Here is a 21,985-nt window from a genome sequence, read left to right on the forward strand (position 1 = left end):
AAACCAGCTCAATCAATCTTCCTCGATGGCAGACACTCCATCCTAGCACAGGCAGGTCTCCTCTTCTTCCAAAACATGCACAATGCACTCTCCTCCATTTACTCATATGCCACTTATAATTCTTTTCTTTTGCCACTTATAATTCAATACCAAGCTCAAGTACAGGGGCATCCCCTCCAGGAAGTTCCTAAATGACAAGAGGGGCAGCTAGGTGGTGAAGCAGGTAGAACACTAGCCCTGAAGTCGGGAGGAACTGAGTTAAAATCTTACCTTAGACACTTACTAGTTGTATGACCCTGAGCAAGCCACTTAACCCCAATTGCCTTAAATATCCAGGGCTATCTCCAGTCGTCTTGATGTATATCTGGCCACTGGACCCAGATGGCTCTGGAGGAGAGAGTGAGGCTGGGGACCTTGCACTGCCCTCTCTCACTTAAATCCAATCCAGTGCAAGTCATGACATCACCCTGATGTCATGGTCCTCTTTGATAATGAAGGACAAACAATAACAACTTGAATGACAAGACCACCGAGGAGGGAGGATCCTCAGAGGTTGGCCTGCCCATTTTGTATTTGGTGTCTTCTCTCTGGAATGACCGTTCATCTATGTTGCAGGTGGTTTGTACATGGCTGGTGTACCTAGTTATTTTCATGTTGTCTTCCATATTAGACCGTGAGCTCCTTGAGGGCTATTTTTTTGCCTTTCTTTTATCTCCACTGCTTAGTGCAGGGCCTAATATACAGTACACACTCAATAAATGCTTATTTAGATAATGGTGGTGGTGATCAAGAACAAGACTCCCCTCTAGAGCATACCCATTTGGTCAGCCAGCCTTCCTCTGAAGACACCCAATCGACCCTCTCTCTTTACACTCTTTCTTGATGAACTGATCAGCTGCCATGGATTCAACTATCATCTCTGTACCAATGATTTCCAGATCTCTCTACCAGCCCCAGTCTCTCTCCTGAGGTCCAGCCTAGCATCACCAACTGCCTATTAGATATCTCAAACTGGATGTCCTTTAGGCATCTCAAATCCAACAGGCCCCAAACAGAACTTGTTATCTTCTTTCCTAAAGCTGCTCTCATCCAAACACTATCAACCTGAGGCAGCTAGTTGGTGCAGTGGATAAAGCACCGGCCCTGGATTCAGGAGGACCTGAGTTCAAATCCGACCTCAGACACTTGACACTTACTAGCTGTGTGACCTTGGGCAAGTCACTTAACCCTCATTGCCCTGCAAAACAAACAAACAAACAAATACTATCATCCTTCTAGTTACCCAGAATTTGAACCTTAGAGTCATCCTTAGGCCTTACCTCTCCATTATCCCCATGTCCCATCAGTTGCCAAGTCTTGTGGGTTCTAATATCTCACAGAAAGGCCAGCATCTTGGTGTAACTTGTCCTTCATTCTCGAAGAGGACCAATGACATCAGGAGGGTGATGACTTGACTTGTAAGTGAACTGGATTTTAGTGAGGTGGAGCTGGGCAAAGTCATCAGCCTCACTCTCCCCTCCAAAGGCACTGGAGTCCAGTGGCAAGACGTAAGTCAGGATGACTGGTGATGGCCCCCAGTGTGTTGGTAACCGTTTAACACCTGGCTGGATGGATAAAGAAATTTAAGCATCACACACTTTTAGGTTGAATCTGCATCATTATCATTTTCTCTGTCACTTTATTAAGTCTAGACAATACACAAAATGATAAATCAAGCCCTGCTTTGTAGCATTTGCTGATTTCCAAGGTGTGAACGCTCACACTGGACATTAAACAATCAGTTCTTGTAAGCCTGTTTGAATTGGTTCCCAACCCTGCTGGTTCTAAATCTTTCACCTCTCTCCCCTTCTCTGTGCTCCTATATCCACTCCCTGGCCTGGGCCCTCATCTCCACTCTCCAGGAGCATCACAGCAGTAGCCTCCTTCTTGGTCTCTCCTCTCCCCCCTCCAATCTAGTCTTCTCACAGCTTCCAAAACAAGATTGATTCTTAAGCCACACGACCAACTTTGTCAACCTTGGTGTTGCCTTCTTGACTTTAGAATAAATACAAACTCCTCAGCCTGACACTGAAAGCCCTGCCCCTGCCACAAAATCAGAGCCGGAAGGGACCATAGAACTCACCAAATCCAGCCCCTTTGTTTTATCGATGAGAATCTGTTATATTGGATAGATGGCTAAACTTGGAATCTGAAATACCTAGGTTCAAATCCTACCTCAGATGCTTACTAGGTATGTGTGGCTCTGGGCAAGTCGTTTTGCCATCCATAAAGGAGTTTAGCCCAATAACCTCTAAATATGTGCTTCTATGAACAGAGGCCCAAACAAGGTCACAGAGGTAATAAATGTAGGATTTGAACTCGAGTCTTCTGACTATAGATAGATCCAGGGGTCTTTCTACTGCAACTCGATTTTCCTCTACTCCAACCCAGACCACCATGCATTGTTGGTTATCTTTTTTGTGACTTTTCTTTTTCTCCAGCCATTTCTCAGAAGCACCTTGTTAACAACCTAGACCCTGCTTCTTGTCCTAAACACAGAACCACCATGTAATTAATTATCCATATATTGCCCAACTTGGGATCTGAATTTGGGAATTCTGGGCTGGGCCCAGGTGAGACAGCCCTTTGTAATCACAGGGCTTGGTCTGAAGGAGAGATAGGCAAGCTGGAGACAGGAGGGGCTGCTTCACCAAGGCAGGAGCTGGAGGATAGACATGCTCATATTCTGTAGGTGAAGTCAGGATGAGAGAAGCAAGAGCTAGCTTGGGTGAGTGAGACAGCTGTTGTATTGGGATCTGAGGCAAAAGCCAAATGTCTGTGTGGAACAAACCTTACAGCTGGAATCAATTCAATAAGCATTTATTAAGTGCCTAATAGGTGCCAGGTATTGGGTAACACAGTGAGAGAGCATGCTTATACTGACATATACACACATATATGTATATATACTCATCAATATGTATTGTGTATGTGTGCATGCATGCATTGTCTTCCCCATTAGAATGCAAGCTCCCTCAGAGTAGGGATTGGTTCATTCTTGGTTCATTCTCAACCCTAGCCCAGTGCCAGTAACTAACACTTAATAGGTAATTAGATGCTCTCCAAATCCAGAATAAAAAGGAACTGTTGAATCTGGATGCAGATCAAACCATACTATTTCTATTGTTTTTGTTGTTTTTCTTTTTTGAGGTTTTTCCTTTTTGCTCTGATTCTTCTCTCATTACATGACTAATGCAGAAATATGTTTCATGTGATTGTACATATATAACCTATATCAGATTACTTGCTGTCTTGGGGAGGGGGGAGGGAGGGGAGGGAAGGAGAGAAATTTGGAACTAAAAATGTTATAAAAACAAATGTGGAAAATTATCTCCAAATGTAACTGGAAAATAATAAAATATTTATATGGAAAAAACAAATAGGTAATTAGTCAATGCTTATTGATTGATTGATTCAATGAATGACAAAGCATTCATTGAACACTTAGTATGTGCCTAAAACAGTGCAAAGAAGTGATTATTGCCCAGAGTTTATAATCTAATAGTTACCAATGATCTTCACATCTTCTCAATCCTCACCCTTTTTGTTTTTCTTTTTTCTCCCCCCCCCAGTAGTGGGGGTTAAGTGACTTGTCCAGGGTCACACAGCTAGTAAGTGTCAAGTGTCTGAGGCCAGATTTGAACTCAGGTCCTTCTGAATCCAGGTCCCGTGCTCTATCCACTTCGACACCTAGCTGCCCCCGATCCTCATCCTTTTTGACCTCTCTGCATCCTTTGACAGTGTTGTTCACCCTCTTCTTAATATTCTCTTCTTTCTAGGTTCCAGGTTCTCCTTGAACCTATCTGACCAATTCTTCTTGGTCTCCTTTCATGGATTCCTATCCAGGTCATACCCTCTACTCTAGGTATTTCACGGGGCTCCAACCTGTGCCCAGTGTAAAAGGCAGCAGAGAGGTCAAGAAGAATGAAGACTGAGAAGAGGTCTTTGGATTTATCATCAATAACTGGAGAGAGCAGTTCCAGGGGAATAAAGAGGTTAGAAAGCCTTGTAAAGGGTTTAGAAATCAGTGAGAGACTAGAAACTGAAGGCACCTTTTGTAGATGTTTTTTTCAGGTTTTCATGTTTGTCCACAAAAGGCAGAAGAGATAGAAGATAATAATGGGAATGGGAAGATCAAGTTATTTGAGGGTGGGGGAAACATGGGAATGTTTGTAGGCAGGAGAGGAGGCAGCAGAGAGGGAGATTGAAGGGATTGACAGAGGGGGGCAATCTGTTGGAAGAAATGGGATATGGGGCAGCTAGGTGGTGCAGTGGATAGAGCACCAGCCCTGGAATCAGGAGGACCTGAGTTCAAATCCGGCCTCAGACACTTGACACTTACTAGCTGTGTGACCCTGGGCAAGTCGCTTAACCCCAATTGCCTCAACCCCCCCCCACAAAAAAAGGGAAGAAATGGGATAGGAGATCACTTGTGTGAGTAGAGAGGTAAAGCCACCTCTTTGTATGAGATGGGGTTGAAGGAGGAGATAGTGGTAGACGGTATCTGAGTCATATGATGAGGTTCCCTTCATGACAAATGGACTCTATTTTTTTTTCTGTAAAATTATAAGGGAAGTTTTTTAGCTGAGAGGGTTGGGGGAGAGGGAGCCATGGGAAGTTTAAAAAGGAATGAAAGTTCAGAAGAGCCACTGGGGAGAGTATTGATAGTGTTTATAAGAGTAGTATAGGAAGATTGCTGAGCAGCAGTGAGGGCCCAGTGGAGGTTATGGAGAATAAATCTGTAGTAGCCCCAGCCAGAGCAGTTGCGTGAGTTTCCCTGGAGGTCCGCTGTGACTCTTCACCTCCACCTCCTGGCTTCCTTCAAGTTGCAGCTAAAATCCCACCCTTTTCTATAGGAAGTCTTTCTTAATCCCTCTTAATTCTAGTGCCTTCCCTTTACTGATTCTTTTCTCTTTCTCTTGTATGTACATACTGGATTTCTTGTGGTCTTCCCAATTAGATTCTGAGATCTTCTGGGCAGCAGCTTTCCTTTGCCTTTCTTTGTAACCATAGTACTTAGCACAGCGCCTGGCACTGACTTAATAAATAACTAATTGGAAGACTCATGGGAGAAGACTTCTGCTTTTCGGGGCTGTGGTAGCTGGGGAGGGAGTACACAAATAGGTAAATACAAAAACATTCAAATGACCCTGCCATCTTATAGTTGCAGCTCTCTGCCCACCTCTCCTCTATGCCCATGTCTGACCGGGTTTGCCACAGATATCCCTCTACCATGCTTTCACAGTTCCCCTTGCCAGGGTGACGATACCAATCGAACAAACTTTCTGGAACCTTCTGGAATATAAGGGACTCCTTTTCTTGTACTTCACTCTTGCCAGACTAAACTCTCAGTCATTCCCCCCAAACTGGTATTATAGCTCCCACCTCTGTGCATCTATACAAGCAGCCCCCACGTGCTTGAACTGCCCCCCCCCTCCATCTCTGCCTCCCAGAATCCCCAACTTCCTGCTTCCAGGATAAAGTGCAGGTATCACCTTCTCTTCCCTGGTCCCCCTCCCTCAGTCGTTAGTGTCCTGTCGCTCTTCAGATGCCCTCACACTACACTAATTGATCTAGATAGCATCACACTGTGGCAACAACACAGGTTTGGAGTCAAAGGATCTGGGATTGAATCCAGGTTTGGGTGTTTATAGGTGTGTGAATTGGGCCATATAATCTCATCACTCCAGGCATCATTTTCCTCATTCTTGAAGGTCCCTTCCATCTCCAAACCCATGCTTCTTTGTCTCCCCCTGACACCTTCCCCTGCCAATGCCTGCCACACAGCAGGCACTTAATAAATGCCTGTTGAATTCAACCGAATGGTGATCCTGTTTTCCAGGGTGGTTAAACCCTGGGCGGCTGGTACCATCCATGGCACTGCCAATCTAATTTGCTCAGGCTTAAAGGGAAGCAGACAATAAGGTAGCATCTTGAGCCTCCCAACCTCAAGGAGAAAGAAGACTCAGGAGGAAGGGGGCCATCTTGGAGCCAGACAAGGGGTTCTCTAGGTCCCCAGGGTGTGCCCCCTTCCATCTTTGAGGCCTTACTTGTCCAATTCAGTCCTCAAGGGGTCAGCTCAAAGGGTGTGGGAACCTAAGCTTTGACAGAAGGAACAAGGCATGAACACACATTAAACAACATTGAACAATGCAAGGCAAAAATATAATTAAATTGTGTGGTACAAGACTCTAAACCCTGAAGAAGTTCTGAAGGGGTTCCAAATGTTTTCTGAAATGAAAAGATTAGTCTGGCTCTGCCACTAATTCACACTCACCAGACATGTCAATTCATTTCCATTGAATCTAACAAGCTAAACACCTACTATGTGCAAAGAATGGAGCTGAGGCTGGACACTGTCTGTGCCAACAAGAAATGGATATTCTATTTTTCCTTTCTTGGTGGTTCTGTTTCCTTCTGAATCTTTTAAAAGAACTTGACTTGGTGATTGATAAAGTAGGTCTTATTACCAAATAGACATATATTAAAGATGAATGGGGTGACCAAAGCTTCCTCGATGAGATGGGACAGGACTGCACTTAATGCTGGGCCCTGAAGTTAGGCAGAGATTTGGAAAGGGAGAAGAGAGGGCATTTGGCAGGAAGGATAGGAGACAGGGAATGGATGGAGTTGTGTCTTCATTGAATGAGGACCTCCAAGACAAAGTATCTTCTGGTGTTTTAGCTGGAAGAGTTAGAAACACACACACACACACACACACACACACACACACAGAGTCACATGTGTCAGAGATAGGACTTGAACGAGGTCATCCTGGCTCTGACACTAAGACCAGATACCTCTCTTCCTTGACAGAAGGGGATCAGTCATTTCCTTCTAGGACACTAAAGAAACCAGACGGACTACTATCAGAGTGTGTCATTATTAACACACATTTATTAAAAATCTAAGCTCAGGGCATTTTCTGTGTGTGTTGGGGGAGGGGGGAGGAACCTCGAGACATTTTGAAAATGAAGAAGCATCAGATCCTTCCTTCCTTTTAGGAGGTTACATTGTAGTCTGGGAGGGCTGATGCAAAAACAAGCAAGACCAAAGAGCCTGTGTTGACAAATAGTGAGAAAGAGATTTGGGTAGCTAGGATGAGATTGATTTCCCATCTTCCCTGGACCAACTACAGGAGAGAGATTGGTAAACCAACCCTAGCCTCTCCTATGGGGATGTTTACATCCAGCTGTGCAGAAATCAAGGATTAATTGTATGACTCAAAGTCTTTTTGCCCAGAGTGTGGCTAGTGGCTAAGAGCTAGGTTTTGACCTCAAGTTACCGGCTTTGTAAAGCCTCCTCTAAGGCTATGGGTTGCAGGTGACGCTCTCTCATACGCCTTTTAGCTTCTATGGTGGCAGAGTGGAAGGAGCCCGCTGAACTTGGAATCACAGAATTCGAGTCGGAATCCCGACACACCTACTCCGTACCTTGGTTTCCTCATTTATGTGCAAGGTACCTTGTAGCTGTCAGTTCGGAGAATCTACCATTGCCTCGGAGTCGCGCGCTCTCGCTCTCCTGACTCTCGGGCTTTCGAGAGAGTGGCCCCCAAGCGCTTGGGGCCGGGGTATAAGACAGGCTGGTGCAGCGGCATTGGCCGTAGGAGGGGGCTGGATTCCGAGTCCCGAGCCGGAGCCCGAGCTTCCCAGTCCCGACTCGGCTCGTTCGGTAGGTGGATGGGGAGGCGGGTGACTGCACAAGTCCCTGACTGTCTCTAGACCTAGAGACAGGCAGGCTGCGGGTGCGGGGTGAGGGAGAGGCAGGCGCGTTGGGACGCCCCCCCACCCCCTGCTCAGCCCCATCCTGGGGTGGGTACCCTGGCCCCCAGCCGATCCCGGACCCTCACGCTACCCTAACCGCCCCTCTTACCCCGCGCACCTGTCCTATCCCTTTCTTGAGGCTGGCGCTCTTGGCCACTGCGGGCTAGTCGGTATCTTCATCCCTCCGTCCCCCTCCCCTCCGCAGGGTCCGCCCGACCCCCCTCTCCCCCACCAGCCCTGCCTTTCGAGCACTCTCCAGCCCCCCTACCCCGGGAGCAGAGAGGCCTAACAGGTGTCCTGGCATCGAGCCCCCTCCTCCCTTCCTCCCGGGCTGGGGGGGGGGTGTCCCAGCGCTGCCATTGGGGCGCCCCCCGCGGGTTTCTGAGCAGACGGGCTGCGCTCCCCTCCACCCGGCAAATTGCCGAGATGGCGGGGGAGATGGAGGAGGTCCTTGCGCGTGAACCCACTCCCCATTCCTAGGGGTGCATCCGTGAGCCCACTCCCCATTCCTGGGGAGGGCTGTGGGGTATGGGGTGAGGTCCTGGCACCTGTTCCCTAGTCTCTGTCCTGCTGGGGTCTTTGAGCCCACTCTCTATGGGGGGAGGGGGCGGTCCTTCTTCCTGCTCTTTCTCTCTCGGGGGCGGACAGGGGTACTCGTGCCCAGAGAGGGGGTGGGAGGCTCGTTTTCGATCCCCAGTTCCGGGGATGGGGAGGCTCGCGCCCCTTCCCTGGTCCCGGCGGGGGGGGGGGCGTTCTCCGGTGAGGAGAGGGGCTCGCGCCCGTTCCCCAGGCTCGAGGAGGGGGCGGGAGGGGGAGCGGCCCCCGCCGCGGCTCCGCAGCCCCTGGTCTCCGCTCCTCTCCCCTCCCTCCCCCCTCCCCCTCCCTGGGGGGCGCCCTGGCGCCGGGCCCCAGCCCTCGGGCCGCCCCTGCCGGGCCCCGCCCCCCGCCGGCCCCGCCCCCGCCGGCCCCGCCCCCTCCCCGCTCACCTCCTCCGCCGGCCCTCCCCCCCACAATGCAGTTCGCGGCGCGACGACGGCCATGGCGGCAGCGGCGTCCTGAGCTCGTCGCGTCCGGGCCTCCAGCGGCAGCGGCAGCGGCAGCGGCAGCAGCAGCAGCAGCAGCGGCGGGGACAAGCGGGCGCAGCGGGGACAGCGGGGACAGCGGGCGCGGGGGCCGGGGCGGCGGCGGCGGCGGGGACGGCGGCGGCGGAGGGGCAGCAGCAGCGCAGCGCGAGCCCGGCATGAGGAGCCGCCGCGCGAGCCCCGCCACAGGTAGGCAGGCAGGGGGCAGCCGGAGGGGGGGGCGGGCGGCCGGGGGGGGGCGGGCCACCGCTGGGGGGGCGGCCGGGGACGCGCCCCCAGCCGCGGACCGCGGCCGGCCCCCGGCGGAGCGCGTGTGCGCTCCGAGCCCCAGCTCGCAGCGGCGGCTCCTCTGCCGGCGCGGGGGCTGCCGACCCTCGTCCGGGAGCCCCCGAGAGCGCGCCCCCGAAGGGGGACTCGGGGGAGGGGGGCTGAGCTCCGGCTGCCGGGTAAACAGGCGGCGCAGCCTAAGTGTGCGCTCCCCGCGGAGCCCGCCCGGATCGATCTATCGATTGATCGATTGGTGCCTGCCCCGAGCCTCGCTCGCTCCGCGGGCAGGGTCCCTTTGCAGCCGCTCCGTCCGGGCTGCTCGCGGGCATTTCCCTTGTCCTCCTCAGATCGTGCCTCCCCGGACCTGGGCGAGAAAGGCAGGCGACGAGACCCTCGTAGGGACTGGGGAGGAGGAGGAGGGGGGACCCTGCTTCCGATTGGAGGGGGAGAGGGGGGGTTCCTCCGGAGGAGGGAGGCGGAATCGCCGAGGATCCCGTATCCCCGAAATGCGGCGGGGGTGGCCACATTTCAAGACGAGCAGGAGGAGAAAAAAGAGAGAAAGTTGCCTCTTCCCCCCCCCCCTCCTCTCCAGCAGTCGGTCCGGTGTAGACGGGGTCGATGCGAATGGTCAAACTTTCTGGGTAGTAGACACTCCCCCCCCCCCTTGTCTTGGTCTTTCTCCCTAGGATTCTTTTCACCAGAGTGTAACCTCGGTCCTCAGCCACAGCTTTGGAAATCCTGAAAGATTGGTTCGCTCTGACACTTGGTGATGTTATTCTGTCGTTCTATGTAATGTGGCACGATCCGTTCTATCTCGAGCCTTTTAAGGTTTGGAAAGGGCATTTTTTTTCAGGTGGTTTTTATATCTGGAGACAGCTTCTCTTCGTAATCGATTATTAATGGAAGGAATTTAAGATCTTTTCAAAATTAAAAAAAAAAGGAAGTCTTTTAGTAACGTCTTTCTGCTGTATTTGCAATTCAATTATTCACTAAAGTTCAGGTGGAAGGATCCAAAAATGAAACTTATCAGGAGATAGCCCTGAAGGGAAAATGAAAGTGATTGACCTATTGAAAACTGGCAAATATCTCAATGTTAAAATGTTTGTTTGTTTGTTTTTTACTTTGATGTTACGAATTCAGAATATGAATAAAACTAGCAAATTGATCTGCTTTGAAATGACACAATCCAAATAGATTGATCTGTTTTGAAAAGAAGACTCTGTCTCAATCGAATTTCAAAACAATTCCAAATCATAAAGGTGTAATTTAAAAGAAAATGTTAACACAGTGCTTGGCACATAGTAAGTGCTTTCAAAGTGCTTTGTCTATCTAAAAAGTAAATCCCTGACTAGTAGATACAGAAATCTTTCTTTGTGTTATTAGGAGAGCTAAAGTTTAATTGAATCTTTTGTTTCCAAAAATGTAGCAATTTCCAAAGGTGTAGCAGAAAATATTTGTATTTCTAAAACATTTGATAAAAACAAAGCTGAGTTTCAGAAACACCTTTTTTTAGCCTTTTCAGCCATCTCAGTTTGGCAGCAAGTGGTTGGAGAATTTTTTGAGAGAATACCATCAATCCTTAAATGTATTTATGTTATGTCAGATCAGGATCATTATGTAGAGAAAGATGTTTCAATAAATTTGGCACCAGAAAGTTTCCAGCTTTTAAGAAACAAATCTTTTGATATGTAACTGCTTGTGACTTGTCTTTATCTTGGTTCAAAGAAAGTAATCAAACCATTGTTAGAGTAAATTAAAATTTGGTTCCTTCCAGAATAATTTGTTTGGACTTACCTTAGAGATGTTTTTTTGCTAAAGGCTTTAAGGCATTTCCTCCAAATAAAAACTCATTTTTCTTCTCCCTCTTCCCTCCCCCAGCCCCCACAAAAGTAATTCTAGACAGAGGCTGGGGGGAAAGGATAGGACATCTCACAGTGGGATCTGTAGATTTTTCATTCTGAAGCCTCCCAAGGAAGCAGGATTGTTTTTATCTCACTGATAAAAGATATAGTCACTCTTTTTTCACATCAAAATCCTAGAAAATCATACCATTTGAAAAATACATAGAAACCACCATGACTGGATGTTTTTTTTTTAATAAAAGTGGCCATTTAAAAAAAGGAACAAGTATATAAAATGCAAAAATAAAAATCTCAGGATATTTTCCTTCTCAACCTCACACTTGGAAGAATGTTTTGAATTGCCATATTTCTCTAAACACAAAAAGAGGTGTTTTAAAAATGTACAAATGTGGTTTTATGTATCATTTCCCTCCAAAAAGTTCATTGCTTTTCCATAATTGGCAAGAAGAATTTATTGAGGACCTACTGTGTGTCTCGTGTGCCATCCTATTTATTCTTTCAATATGCCATTCCAGTTTTGTAAACTGAAAGACTAAGGCACATTGAATTGACTTGCTTAAGATCACAGTGTGATTGAACCTTGGCTCAATGCCAGGGCTCTTGGTACAGTGACAAATTCACTTTGAATCTAGGAGCCCATTGATTTTTTTCAGGTTTTAGGGTTTTAACCATGGTCACACACACCCCTCCTTTCCAAAAAAATAAAATTACCAATTACCATTGAATACTGTAAATTGAACTTGTGATAAAAATTACTCCAGGTAAAAGATCTAAGTAAGGTCTTTACAGCATAAATCCTATCTGAAACAATATTTTTAATGTGAATAAAAGAAAAATTTTGTTGTTCAGCTTTTTTTGGACTCTTTAACCTGTCCTAAGTCATGAGAAAAATGCTTTAAGATGACCACCACTTCTGAGAAGGATCTCTGCTAGCCTCTATTTACTGTTTTCCACTCAAACTCTCTCTCCCACCTACCTTGGCAATTTTGGTGTTTGGGACGGTTGCCGTCCATTGGACTTACACAGTAAAGGCCTTTTCTTGTCCACTCACAAGTTTGTGCTAAAGTCTGAGTGTACATTTGTACACTTCCCTGCTGGTGCTGTGACATTCCTGATATTTACAAGCCTCCAACTAAGCCTGGAAAATTTAGATGATCAAAGGTGCCACCCCACCTACAGTTACAGGGGCCTTTGAGGCTTGTTCAAGCTCCAAGGCAAGGGGTGGGGGTTTTTTTTGGGGGGGGGGGGCTTTAGGTCGAGCTAAAGATGAAGAAAGTACATCCGTGCTTTCTCTGACATTAAATGTCACCCCCTTTCTAAATTAAAAGTGACCATCTGTCCTAAAGAACAGTCAGAAAGTTCATTTATCCCAAGATAACAAATAGTTGTTTTATTGAGATGTAATCTCAAGTTCCGAAGGCTGCATTTCATTCAGTGTTAGCTTGTGTTGGGACACCACCATTATGAAGTTTTAAACCCAGATTCTATTGTCATTTAGGTCTTTATGACAGTACAAACAAACAAGCCATTTTCTGCATCTTGGTTTCTGCTATTAATATTATGATTTTCATTCTCAAAATCTGTGGTTTGAGAGGAATCCTGGAATAGTGGAAAAAACAGCATTACTTTGGGATTCCAGTTACCCCTGGGCTTTAATATTTGTTCTCCCTTTGGATTATCAGTGTGATCCTGGAAAGGTCATTTTACCTTTTGGGGATGAAATTTCCTTTTCCATAAAATGAGGGGATTGGACAAGCTGAGCTCTGATAGTCCCTTTTGGCACATTGTTTGGTTGATTTTATATTCTTATTTTTTGGGGGGGGAAATGACACAAAAATATGAAGTGCTTACTGTGTGAATTATGCCAAAGAAAGGTAGGCCCCCTCCCCTTAGGAAACTCCTAAAGCAAGTACAATATACAATATTTTCCATGGTAAATGCATTGAAGAATTACAAAAAAGATAATGCTGTGTGAAGTCTGAGGTGGACAGTCACTACCTCAGTGATAGGAAAGACCGAGGAAATGGTATTTGAATATATGAATGATTTAAATTTTGTATCAATTTCCCCAAATCCTTTTCTGTTAAATAGTAACAGTTAATGAGACAAAAGCTGAAGTTTATCACATTGTCTCAATGATCAATTTGTAAAATTCAAAATTAGGATTTCTCTTATTTTCTTTTGAGCAGTTAAGAATTATGGCAGATTATTTGAGGGGCAGGTCTTCAGGAAGCCTTTATCACACTAGAGACCAGTGATTCCTTTTCACTGAACTCTGCACCCTGTTTTCTCTGAGTCTCTAGAAGGGGAAGGGCTAGTCTTTCTGGCATCATAATCTCAGCACCTGGCCCAGTGTCTTTCACAGGTAGATGATAAAAGAACAAGCCCATTTACTGGTCCTGCCTTCCGATAGTTGATCGGAAAGTAATGAATGAATGGTATTTCCCAGTCCCTGGCTTTTGAGTTCCATTAAGTGGGATTCACAGTATTGAAGCAGCATCCCAGCCATATCACACACTACCACAAACAAACAAGTGAACCCACACCTCAGGTGATGCCCTGCAGACTGCTTGAAACAGGGAAGAAACAAGAAAACCAATGTGCACTGCTTCAGAGGGCTCTTCTGTGACAAGAGTCAGCCTCCTGATTATCTGTGTTTTCTGGGAACAGGGAAAGTGCGGGTTGGATAATTGAAATCCATGGGTGATTCCCAGACCTCAGTTTAAAAGCTAGTAATTTCAGTCTGTTCCCTTAACCAAACCACAGCTACTGAAAAGAAGCAAGTTTTTTATTTCTCCTGACCAGCTTGGGTGAAAGTGCTAAATGAGTTAAAGGTTAAGTGGCTGGAGAAAGTTGGAAAAGGCATGGATAATCCACAAATGGAACAGCAACTTCCAAATTAATATTTCCTTAGTCTGGCTTCACATGAGAGGCAAGGAGAGACAGTTCTACATGTCTCTGATCACAGAAACTCTTTTGATTTACCCAGAGGAGCAACTGGGTAATTTTTGTAAGCTTTCATAATTATAATTTTAAGTGGTGATAAATCTATTAGATATCTAGGTTCTAATTAGTTTCCCATTAGAAAGAGCAAGAATTCTTTGCTTCCTATTTTAATTTTAATAAACTTTTAATGTTTATTCAACAAGTATTCATTGATTATTGAATATGTGAATTATTGGGAGATAATCTTCCATTAATCTAAGAATGGACTTTATTGACCACTGTAGTAATGGCAGAAATAGCAGGCAATAAAGTATGATTCAGTTTGAACATGTTTTCAAAATTCTGCATATTTTTGTCCATTAAACATTAGAGTAGGTCAAGTTTAGCCTGTTGCTGTTATTCCAGTATAACAACCAGTTGTCTCATGTCAGGTTTTAAGATTTATTAAGCATTTTAATGATCTCTGTTCATTAATAATGCATGCAGACTTTTCATTATGAGAAGATATTCAGACCTCTGGTTATTTGGACTATTTTGCTTAGCTAGCAGGGCAATGTTATCTATGTGTATGTGTATGTGTGTGTATATGTGTGTACACACAATGTACTTCCTTGTGGACCACAAGGAATTTCTTATAATTTTTTATAACTTGTTGAATTAAAGGAACAATAGGACATTAGCAAAGACTCCTGGGACTTCCTGGTTTATTCAGTTCATCTCCACATTTATCAAGTGCCACTAAGTTATTCTTCCTTGGTGGTTTAGGATGCTTTATGCCAATCTAATGTTTCGTGGGTCTTGGCAGCCAGACTTTTTGCAGTCTTCCCTTGTTGAATTAACAGAACTAGTTGGGTCATCCCTTATAGGTTAGGGTGACTTCCTAGTATGACTCTTAGGGCAATTACTTACTTGGTCAGCAGCTACCCCATATGATTAAGATCCTAGTCTTGGTGACTGGCTCTAAAACAGAACTTTGAAGCCCCATAAAACATCATTTACATATAACACCTGCTTCAGCTAAGCCTTCTCAGTTTGCCTGGACCAAGCAGGCCCTCCAGTGCTTAGATTCCCAAGACATCAATCCTGGAAGGTCACAAAATCAGGAAGTCATCCAGTGGAGAACTATGGGTTGTTACTGTTAATTTAAGAACAGTTTCTACAATAAGTCCATTAAAAACATTTATTTTAACAATACCTATTTCTGCCTAGATCTCTAACTTAAATAAAGAATATAGGAAGGAATGGGTCTTAAGACATCTATCAGTTATCTAGATTTTCTTATAATCCAGTTGAAAGAATTGATAGAATCAGCAAGTTTCTGTTTATCACCTTGTATTACCAGCTGCTAGGCTCACAGGACCATAGATTTACAGCTATAAGAAATGTTGTAGGTCATCGTCCCACCCCCCTCCTCAGATGAAGAGACCAGGACTCAGAGAGATGGTAACTGACTGCCCCAAGTCACCCTGGGAGTCCAAGGACCTGAGTTTGAATTCTGCTTATCAGAGTTAGAATTCCAACAGAGGTCCTTAACTCCAAATTCAGAGCTCTTTTAACTAAATTAGCAACAGTAGGATATCCAACCAGATTCCTGGGGGAGGGAGACAAGAATGGAAAAGAATCTTGTTCCCAGTTGCTGGCCTTGATTGGGGACCTTCCGAGGGTAGGTAATGCATGACTGTTACTGTACTTAAGTTCCTCGATGCTTTTGGAGACTTTAGTGATGATTGAAATCATTTGATTGACAATCCAATAGATGCCACAGTTAAGAAAGGGAAATTAACCTTAATTCTAGTAGTGATCTACATTATTTTACAATAGCATCTTGCCATTAATCATCACAAGTCATTGTTACCATTGTTGTGACATATGGAATTGTTTTATAGCAAATTCAGGAAATGCTGTAGTTAAGTGGGCCCCAACTGGGCAATTGAAGCCCAACCCCATGTAGCAAGTGGTTACTTCTATGCTTCAGGTGTTTCCTACTATGTAGTTCCACTAGCCAGTGGGGATGTTTGGGACTCTTGCCATATTTTATGGGATACCCATGAAAATACTCTTATCACAGCTTCTCTAGGACTCAGTTTCCTTATCTGGAAAAAGAAGGGAGTTTATCTAGCTTATCTGAAAGATCTTTTCCAGTTCTAAAATTCCAAGGGGTAAAGAAAATACTTTTTTTGGTGATTTCACAAGTGAACTAAAGGAATTTTAAGCATGTTAAGGCCAGGGTCCATTTGACCTTAACAAAGTATTAACAGTACCTAGAAAGGAATTGGAAATAGGAGCTTCCCAGAGTGTAAATTCTCATCCTTTGGCTTAGTGCTGATAAGCTAGAGCAGCAACTTGTATTTAGGATTCCTGACTTCTAGTCTCTTCCACCCTATGATATATCATAGAGAGCTCAGCAAGAAGAGGTAGAAATGAACCAATCAATGTCTCTATGCTTTTCCCTTGTAAAGGAACTGAATGCATTCCAGATCTTGTCATTTTGTTCTCCATTGTTAAAGCTCCTGTTCCCTTTATTGATTGATTCATTCATTTGCCTTGAATTGTCTTTTCTTGATCATTAAAAAAAAAAGTTAATTAGTTATTTAATGGTGCATTTGTTTATTATACAAACTGATCACATTGTTGTAACAGTCAGAACCAAAGGACATGTTTGTGATCAGGGTAATCGAGGTCTACTTAGTTCTACAAATCTTTTTCTGAATCTGCTTTAAGAAGCAGTCTTGGGGCAGCTGGTGCAGTGGATAAAGCACCTGCCCTGGATGCAGGAGGACCTGAGTTCAAATTTGGCCTCAAACACTTGACACTAGCTGTGTGATCCTGGGCAAGTCACTTAATCTTCATTGCCCTGCCAAAAAGAAGAAGAAGAAGAAGAAGAGCCTCATGATCTTGGAGCCTCAACTTCTAAACTCTCCATCGATTTTCTCTTTCTGGCCAAGTGGTCCCCAGTAAACTCCATGACAAAATCTCCTGTCACTTCTGACATTCTTTGACATTCTTCCCAAATGTCTCCCTGTTCTGGTTCCTTGTTTTCTTCACACAAGGAAACCTTCGCTGCTACTATTCTCCTTTCTCAGTCTCTTAGGGAAAATTTTTACCCCATAGTTTCTCTGGCTCTCCTCTGTCATTCTTGGGAAGACCAGCAGCTTCTTCCTCAAAAAATCCAGCTCTTCAGGAAAAGCCTCAGATCTCTTTTTAAGTCCTAATTGTACAACTGCCCTTGTCTTTCTCTGTTGTCATACTTTTCTGTTCTCTATTATCCTGTCCTGACAATGGGTATCTCACCTCCTTCACCTTAATCAAAACCTTTTTTTCCATTGAAGCCTTGTTTCGGTTTACACCTTTAAGAACCCTTCATCCTTCCTAACAGCCTGGAATATAGAAAGGTCTCATGTTGTCCCTTCATCTCCTTCAAGAGGGAGCTCAGACTAAACTTGGAACATAGAAAACAGTCATTTGAGTAACAGAATTACAATTTCCCCAACTTTCTATTGAGGTTGAGATTTTCAGCCTCTTAAAACTGCTTGTTTATGTTTATCCACTAAATGAAATACCTACTTTTAAAAAATTTCACATCCAGTTTGCTTCACTCCCCTCCTCCATTCACTCTGTCAATGTACCTAGGCTTCTCTGTGTTACACCTGCGTTTTCTTGCATTGGTTTGCCTTGTGTTGCCAACTACCTTCTCCTTATCTTTTTTGTGTATTCCTTAATCCTCCTTGATTGTCCTTAGTCTTTTCATATCCTCCTTAATTATCCATTATCCTCTTCTTAACCCAAAAGTAGAATCCAGGCCATTATTCTGAGTCTGGAGAGTGTTCTCCTTCATATTTTCATCAGTTTCTCCCAAATGTTGCCCATTTCTCCTTAATTTCTGACATACATTACCTGATTTACTTCTTAACTTCTTAACTTCTGACATGGTTTCCCTCTCATAGGATTCAAGTCTTTCTTCTCCTGGTCCTCCCCCTCTTCCTCTACCTCCCTTTCCTCACGGTAGGCAGTAGATTAAGTGCTCTCCCCTCATCAGCCCTTATCACCAGTATTATGTTCCATTTGGGCATCATCATTCAAATGGCATTGATAAGCTTGAGGGTCCAAAAAAAAAAAAGATAAGCTTGAGAGTGGCCAGGCCCTGAAGGGTCTTGAGTCAGTGACATTTGAGGATCTCTTGAAGGCCTTTGGTGTATTGAGCTGTTATCGATTTTCTCAAGTCTTTGAAGAGCAGTAATATAATGGGCAAATCAGACTTGCTTTTGGTCCTGGGGCAAGAACCAGGGGCAAGGAGTGGAAGTCACAGAGAGACCACTTTGGGCTCTATATCAGGAAGAGCTATCTCATGGGGGAATGGGCTTTCCTGAGAGCTGGGTTCCCTATATTTGGAAGTCCTCAGTTGGTGCCTGGACAGCACTGGTTGGGCACACTGTGCTGAATCTTTGGAGGCCTCTTGCAACTCTCAAATTCCATGATTTGGTCACTCTTATCCCCACCTATTTTTTCCCCTGGAAGCATCAGAATTTTACTTCGATCCAGGTCTCTAAACAGTAGAGCCCTTAGTTCCTACTTAAGAACTGCAGCTAATGAAACATTGGTAAGGTTTACTTCACCCTATAGCAAGAAAAGGATCCATGCCTAAGCCTACTGACAGTGGAAGAACCTCCCCTTCCCTCTCTGGTAAATCCCCCTAGCTCCCCTGAGAAGCCTAAAGGTCTTCTCTGCTTAGATTGCCCTTTTATTTGAACTGTGTCATTCTCTCCCCATGCCCCCAGTCCCCAGGCCACTCAAGGATAAAGCATATGTCCTGGGTAGAGCTACCTCACCAGAGAGGGAAAGAGGACAGTTGTCTTGACTGTTAATAAAGAGGCTGAAGCCAGGCCTTAATGTGAAATGAAACCTGCCTTACATTGTTTTGTTAGCCAGAGTGCTTGCATAGCACCAGAGGACTTTATACTTCTGGTGGTGATCTAGATGTGAGCCCCACATCCCCTCTGAACCATAGGAGAATGACTCGTATGGATTCACAGAGCTCACAATACTGGTAAAAAGCAACGTTTGGTTTGGCTCCTCCACATAGTGGCTGCTTCTTGTTCTTCCTTGTCCCTGGCTCCTCCTTTGTCCAAGAACTCCTCTGTATCCAAGAAGCATGGCCCAGGAATTCCCACGGTGTTCAGCCACTGCTTATTCACCGCTGCCAGCTTGAGCTCTTGGAGTGAGCCTGGGAACTCCTCAGTCCCACTGGTGCCACCATCTCTGGGGCCTTTGGGGTCTTATAGATAGGCAGGCTTTCCTTAGAGGGAATGAGTCTGGAACCCCATGTGTCAATAGTCCAACCCATGTGCATGTCTCTTTTTTCCGCAGCTCCGGTCTGCCCTTTTTAAAGGCCAAGTCCAAGGGAAGCTCAAGTAGCAGTCATCCTCAATTTGGTGTCCTTGGAACCAGACTATCCAGGGTAAGGTATCTCACACCTTATTAAGGCTATTTCAACAATACCAACACAAAGACATTGTGCTAACTTTAATGTCAGAGAATTAACCTTGTCAGGGGAATTTCAGGTCTCCTTAAGAGGCATAAAAGGTATTTAGATTCCTCCTGGGTGCAGCCCAGACAATTATAATAACTATAATGCTGTTAATAAGTGAGATTCCATAAAAAAATTTTTAAAGCAGTTTTAAATTTTATTAGATTAGATGAATGTGATTGCAGTGATATTGAGGGATTAATTTGGAAGGTACCTGAGGAGGGAAAGAAAGCAAAGGTCTGGAAAATTCTCAGATCTCACAAATATCCAAAAAAGGCAAACCATGGCGATCAACCAGCCCAACATTTATTAACCACCTCTTCTGTGCTAGGCACTGTGCAGGCTACTGGTGCTACAGAGACAAAGAATGAAATAATCCCTACTTTCAAGGAGCTTAATTCTATCTGCAGAGGCAAGTATTTATAAATAGATACCTACTTTCCCATCTGTGTAGACTTTTTATGAGAATAAGCTATAGGTGAATCTGTGACCTCTTCAGTGCGGGGATTACAGATGAACAGACTCTTGTCGTTAAGGGACAGTCTACAGTAAACTACATTTTACCATTAAACAACCAACTGAAAGATGTAGAGAAGATCTTACAGTGCTTATTGTTTTTTGAGGTTTTTTATAGCACATTTAATGCTGTCATCAAGTATTTATTAAGCAGCTCCAAGTGCCAGGCTTTGTGCTGGATGTTAGGGGTCCAAAGATCAAAAAAATGAGGCAGCTCCTACTCTCAAAGAGCTTTGCTCTCTAGTCATTAATGTTGGGTGAGACATACAACAGCAAGACCAGCCCCCTAGTGTTGTGCATACCTATTGTATTGATCTTGTGCATAGTCCCAAGTGGAAGAAGCATTCCCTGTGGATGGGGAGGGGGGTCCTCCAGGCACTCTTGTTTGTGCTGGTTCCATCCAGCCCCCAGACTTGCAAAATGGAAAAGATACTGACCAGATGCAAAAGAAGGGGAAGAAGAACGCCCATTTTCCAGATTGATGTGTAATTGCACAACCCATAGAGCTCAGTCGTGTGTGTGTGTGTGTGTGTGTGTGTGTGTGTGTCTCTATCTTGTATAGACATTGCAAGTAGACAGCGAGTAGGGGCCAAAACTAAACAGGAGGAGGAAGGGGGTAGAGTGTGCTGAATTTCTTGGAGAAATTACAGAACTTTTTTTATTTAATGACCTTAAAAATTCTCCCAGAAAGAAAAGCTTATCTTTTTTATGCCAGTCTTCTACTGGTGTGATATGGCTGCAAGTCATGGAGCAGTAGATTCTCAAGAGAATTAAAAAAGAATATGATTCAGAGGCAAATGGTAAGTGTGAGCAGGACTAGGAGGAAGAACCAAGATAAAGGGAAGTCTTGAAAAAGGTGGCAAGAATGAAAGTTAACAGTTGGACAACCTGTGTGGGTGGGTGGTTGGACAGACAGATAGCTGGCTGACTGGCTGACTGGCTGGGTGTCCCGATGGTGCATTCTCAATGTCAGGAAAAATTGAAGAGGGCCTCCTCAGAGCCTGGGTGGACCCCCTGTGGTGAACCTAGAGAAGAGCATGAACGAGAATTGAGCAGCAGGAGTTAGTGTGCCTCACGGAGGGGAAAGCCGTGTCTGGTCTTCTGGTGAAGGTTCCTTCTGGGTTGGGAAGACAATGAGGCTGAGGTGAGGAACATGTCACCTACTTACTTAGTCTAAGGTTAGAGGCCACTCCTCTTTCTCTCCAGCTCCCTCCCTCCCCTTCAGTGACAGGAGAAAAGGGGAACATTTCTACCTAGGGAATCTTAAAGGAAAGAAACTAAAAAAAAATTTTTTTTAAAGGAAAGAGACTGGGTCACCCATTTGAAATACCTACCTAATGAGGGTATCTTGATATTCTCTATAATGGCCACTAGCACAAGGCCTCATGCTCAGAAAATAAGGGTTGAATTTCTTATTTTAGGTAATTTTTTTTTACTATAAGTTAACATTATACCATATTTTTTTGGAAACATTTTGTTATTGACACATTGGACCCAACAACAAATTCACAATTAAATCCCCTACAGTACACAACTTCTGACATACTTTATCTAAATTAACATTCCTAAATTTAAAAATTTGTAACTAATAGATTGTGGAACTTAGTGAATAGTTCAGAGGTTTACATTTTAATTCAATGGAGTTTGTTTTTACCTGGAAAAAAGGCTATTTTTATTTGTTCAATATTAATCTTTATTAAGTAGTTTAAAAAAAAAAAAAGATGTGTGGACCAGATCTGGATTTAGGCGTATTTTATAAAAAACTGAAGAGTGAAAAATCCTGATATTTCTAAAGTTTAGCATAGGTGTATGTATTTGAAATGTAAAAATCAATTAGCAATAAAATTGGAAGTCCATTTCCTACTTGCTAAACTTGTGAGTTTTGTGGCAGGTGTGTTGTTCCTCCTCTGGAATGACAATTCCCATTATATCCCTAGGACTAAGTGGGTTCTCTTAGCTTGATTTTATTAATTCTCCTGTGATTTT

The 21,985-nt window shown here is 44.6% G+C and overlaps 1 protein-coding gene across 7 annotated transcripts in view; it reads left to right on the forward strand.

Annotated features, from left to right (window-relative positions):
* Positions 1–8,957: 8,957 nt before the first annotated feature.
* Positions 8,958–21,985, forward strand: part of TUT4 (terminal uridylyl transferase 4) — a 69,541-nt gene continuing 56,513 nt past the window's right edge. For all 7 annotated transcript variants that reach the window (XM_044002736.1, XM_044002737.1, XM_044002733.1 and 4 more), the window contains exons 1-2: positions 8,958–9,073; positions 19,324–19,414. The gene's annotated coding sequence lies outside the window, so the exon portion shown is untranslated. The remainder of the gene's footprint in view (positions 9,074–19,323; positions 19,415–21,985) is intronic.

This window comes from Dromiciops gliroides, chromosome 4 (genome assembly GCF_019393635.1).
Source record: "Dromiciops gliroides isolate mDroGli1 chromosome 4, mDroGli1.pri, whole genome shotgun sequence".
Classification (NCBI taxonomy): Eukaryota; Metazoa; Chordata; class Mammalia; order Microbiotheria; family Microbiotheriidae; genus Dromiciops; species Dromiciops gliroides.